Genomic DNA, 5,145 nt, shown 5'->3' with positions numbered 1-5,145 from the left:
TGTTAATGCGTTGGTCTGGTTCTTTATTAAAAGGAGAACCTTAATATCCCGTAGTTTCCATTAGGACCCCGCTGCCACGGGAGGGATGGACAATAGATGTCATGCAAGTTCTTTTCCCTAAGCACGTATGACTACATACGGAATACATGCCTACATTAGATTGACGAACGGGAGCTAGTTACTTATCTCTCCGTGTTATAGCTATTACATGATGAATCACATCCGGTATACTCATCCATCACCGATCCACTACCTACGAGTCTTTTATTACGGGTCCTTGCTATGTTACTTCGCTGCTACTGCTGTTACTACTGCTGTTGTTACTGCTGTCACTACTTCTGTTACTTGATGCTGCTGTCACTACTGCTGTTACTTGCTACTTTGCTGTTACCTGTTGCAAGACTTTTCTGGAGCCGTTGCCGAGGAAGAATAGTCCCCCGTCCACATGCTATTTACTGGCGCCATTGATACAACAAGTTAGGAATAGTCTACCGTCAACAGATCTTTTTCTGACACCGTTGCTATCATACCACTTTGCTACTGATACTTTGGTTGCAGACACTAATCTTTCAGGTCTGGTTGAAATTGACAAACTCAGCTGCTAATACTTGAGAATATTCTTTCGCGTCCCCTTGTGTAGAATCAATAAATTTGGGTTGAATACTCTACCCTCGAAAACTGTTGCGATCCCCTACACTTGTGGGTTATCAAGACTATTTTCTAGCGCCGTTGTCGGGGAGGCACAGCTATATTGTCCGAGTCACTTGGGATTGACGTCTACTGATCACTACGAGGAATCCAAAAGATCCAAGAACTGAAATCTTGTCTTCCACTACGAGGACAGGTAAGGAACTGCCATCTAGCTCTGCACTTGATTCACCTTCATTTATGAGTAAGTTTGCGACATCGCCTCCTGCTAGAAATCTTGATATGTCGCCTGTGCTTGATGATGCTACTTCTGCTGCCCATGATGCTTATGATGATACTATGCTTGATACAATGGCTGATGATGCTATGCTTGATACTATGCCTGATGATGCTATGCCTGATACTACTTTGCCACTAGGTGCATTCCTTGATGCGCAAATTGCTAGAGTTGCTGCTAGACGTGATGATACTTCTGAAACTGTTGATACTATTGAAGTAGAACCTGCTACTATGCCTGAATTGCCTGTTATGCCTGAATGTTATGTTATGGAGGGAGAGATAGCTGAGGATATTCTTGCGTGTAAGGATAGCTATGATGTTGAGAAACTACTGCGCAAGTGGAAAGAAAAATCTCTGAATGCTAGGATGAAATACGACACGAAGTTTGCTACTTCTCCTATCTTTGTGACCGATAAGGATTATGAATTGTCTGTCGACCCTGAGTTAATCACTCTGGTCGAATATGATCCTTTTCACGGTTATGAGTCTGAAACGGTTGTAGCCCATCTTACCAAACTGCACGATATAGCCACCCTATTCACTAGTGAGGAAAAGATCCGCCACTACTATATCCTCAAGCTGTTTCCTTTCTCGCTAAAGGATGATGCTAAGACGTGGTTCACTTCTCTTGCTCCTGGTTGTGTGCGTAGCCCCCAGGATATGGTCTACTACTTCTCTGAAAAATATTTCCTTGCCCATAAGAAGCAAGCTCCCTTGCAGGAAATATACATCTTTGCTCAAGCCGAGGAAGAGAGTCTCCCACAAGCTTGGGGGAGGCTCATCCAGCTACAGAATGCTTTGCCTAATCACCCTCTTGAGAAGAATGAAATACTTGATATCTTCTATAATGGACTTGCGGATGCTTCCAAAGACCACCTAGATAGTTGTGTTGGTTGTGTTTTTAGGGAACGAACCGTAGAACAAGCTGAGATTCCACTGAATAACATCTTGTGCAATGAGAATGCTTGGACTATTCCCGAACCACCTCCTAAGCCAACTCCGAAGAAAAGAGGTATTCTATTCCTCAGTCCTGAAGATATGCAAGAATCCAAGCAATCTATGCAAGAGAAAGGCATTAAATCTGAAGATGTAAAAAATGTACCACCTATCGAAGAGATCCATGGTCTCGATAACCCGATACAGGTAGTAGAAGTAAATTGTCTGCGTAGGTTCGATGAGAGTGATATTCCTTTTGATAAACCTGCTAGCTTATGCATGGATGAATTTGATAACTTTGTTTCCAAACAACAGAGTTTCAATAATTATGTTAGCAGACAATTGGAACAGAATGCTCGTATGCTTAGTCATTTAAGTGCTTGTGTGGACAGAAATGTCAATGATCTTAAACTTCTGAGTAAACATGCCTCTATGGTTACTACTCAGGTAGAACAAGTACTTAAAGCTCATAATGACTTGCTCAATGAGTTGAATGACAATTCTGTTAGACTCGTCACTAGAGGTAGTAGAATGACCCAGGAACCTTTGTATCCTGAGGGTCATTCGAAGAGAATTGAACAAGATTCTCAAGGAGTTAGCATTGATGCACCTAGTCATCCTAGAAAGAAGAAGAAAGATGATAGCAACCTGCACGCTAGCAACCCTGTTGCTGCTACACCTGAGAGTCCAAACGATGTCTCTGTCTGTGATGCTGAAACACAATCTCGTGATGACCACGAGCCTAATGATAATATCAATAGTGATGTTCATGAAGATGCTCAACCTAACAATGATAAGGGTGTGGACATTGAACCTGTTGATCTTTATAACCCACAACCTAAGAATAGAAGATACGATAAGAATGACTTCGCTGCTAGGAAGCATGGTAAAGAAAGGGAACCATGGGTTCAGAAACCCATGCCCTTTCCTCCCAAACCATCCAAGAAAAAGGATAATGAGGATTTTGAGCGATTCGTTGAAATGATCAGACATGTCTTTCTGCAACTGTGTTTCACAGATATGCTCAAAATGTCTCTGTATGCTAAGTACATGAAAGCTATTGTGACTAATAAGAGGAGGATACCTGAGGTTGAGATTTCCACCATGCTTGCTAACTATACCTTCAAGGGTGGAACTCCTAAGAAACTAGGTGATCCCGGTGTGCCCACTATACCTTGCTCCATTAAAGGTAACTACGTCAGAACTGCGTTATGCGACCTTGGAGCCGGTGTCAGTGTTATGCCTCTCTCTCTTTATTGTAGACTTGAACTGGATAAGTTGACACCCACTGAAATCTCTCTGCAAATGGCCGACAAATCAACTGCTTTCCCTATCGGCATTTGCGAGGATGTGCCTGTTGTGGTTGCTAATGTCACTATCTTAACAGACTTTGTTATCTTGGATATTCCCGAGGATGATGCCATGACGTTCATCCTCGAAAGACCCTTTTTATACACCGCAGGGGCTGTTATAGATTGCAACAAAGGCAATGTCACTTTCCATGTCAAAGGTAATGAGCATATGGTGCACTTTCCGAAGAAACAATATCGGGTACATTGCATCAATGCTATCGAAAAAACTTCATCGATTCTTATTGGGAGCTTTGAATGCCCTATTCCTCATGTCAAGATCAAGTATGATTTGCTTGTTGGGGAGATACACATCCCCATTGAGGTGACCTAGTGACTATTCGAAAATTCTCCGTTCTCTTTTGCGATTCGAAAAGGTTTGTCGAGGAGACTTGATCAACCTCATTGACGGATTTTGTTTCGATGACCATGAGATGGATGAATCGAGGAGTCACAAACCTTTGTTCCAAGGTTTCACTTTAGGTTGCTTAGAAGAAAAATGATAGATTTAGTTTACTTTTCCCTGTTTTCTGTTTTAGCGTCCGGTAGAAAAGTACCCCGAAAATAAAAGTTCTCCGAACGTCCTGCAAATTAAGTATGATTTTTTCTGGAATTGTTGAAAAATTCTGAGACAAAGAGCTTGTCTGGGGGCTGCACCAGTGGGCCACAAGCCCTTGGGGCGCGGGCACCCCCTGGCTGCGCCACCCACGCTTGTGGGTCCCATAGGCACCCCCTCCACTCATTCTTGCTCTCATCTGGTTCTCCTACCTCTAGAAAAAATCGTTTCGCAGCTCAAACCCGTGTTCTTGCTCCTCTTGCTGGGATTTTCGATCTCTTTGCTCAAATCACCATTCTCCAAACTGTTTTCAGGAAATTACTCCTTGGTAAGTGACTCCTCCATTGGTCCAATTAGTTTTTGGTCTAGTGCCTTATACTTCGCGTATTTTTGCTGCCTTGGTAACCATGTTTTTGAGCTTTGCATGCTAATTCTAGCTGGTCCTAAGTAGTTTTGATGCGTAATATGGCCTCTAGGCACTTGTGGGAGTAGTTGCTACTTGTTTAGTTGAGCCTTGTTCATTTTTCCTTTGGGTCACTGAAAATTTCAGAAAAGGAAGATGTTCAGGAGAAACTATCATGGTGGTTCCTCAAGCAAGAGAGGTCCCCGTCTTGCGATTCGGGATCCTGATCCTTACCAACCAAGGGACGCGCAGGTACAACCATGTGAATGGCCTTCTGATGAATATATGATTGAGGCAGGTTTCAAAGATGAGTTTGATGCACTTGTTGACAACGTCGGACTCGAAGAATTCATCTCCGATAAATGTTAACAATATGTTGCTCTCACTGCCTCTTTTGTTCATAGATTCAAATTTTCAGTTGGCCGTGTGACATCGGTACTGTGTGATCTCTATGATAAATCGTATACCATGGATTTAGAGGATTTCAATAGAATTTGAAAAATACCTATTTGGGGTAGCCTCAATGATCCTCCTAAATCTTCGGTTAGAGATCTTTGCTCTGGTATTACTGTTGGAGAAACTAGAGACATTACACAAGCTACCATGGGGAGTATTCATTTTCCTGCCTTACATTACTTTGCCCTATTCATAGGCAAATGCATTAATGGCAAGATTGAGCATTGTCACCTCTACGCACCCGACCTTAGTATCCTGAAGAGCGCAGTGACGGGTGACAAGAGTTTCAACTTGGGAGCTATAATAGCAAGGAGGCTGAATAAGAATGCTAATGAAGGGGATTTCTTTGGTGGGATCTATGCCACTCGCATAACAAATTTTCTTGGAGTACCCATCCGCGAAGGAGATCCCCCCGCTCCATACAGCTCTCCTTGACCGCTTCGCTTTGACACGCTACCGGTTCCTTCAGAGGGATGACGAATCTCTCCTATACCATTTGATATTTAACCAACAGTGTG

The sequence above is a fragment of the Hordeum vulgare genome, chromosome 6H (genome assembly GCF_904849725.1).
Source record: "Hordeum vulgare subsp. vulgare chromosome 6H, MorexV3_pseudomolecules_assembly, whole genome shotgun sequence".
Taxonomy (NCBI): Eukaryota; Viridiplantae; Streptophyta; class Magnoliopsida; order Poales; family Poaceae; genus Hordeum; species Hordeum vulgare.
This window is presented reverse-complemented; position numbering follows the sequence as displayed.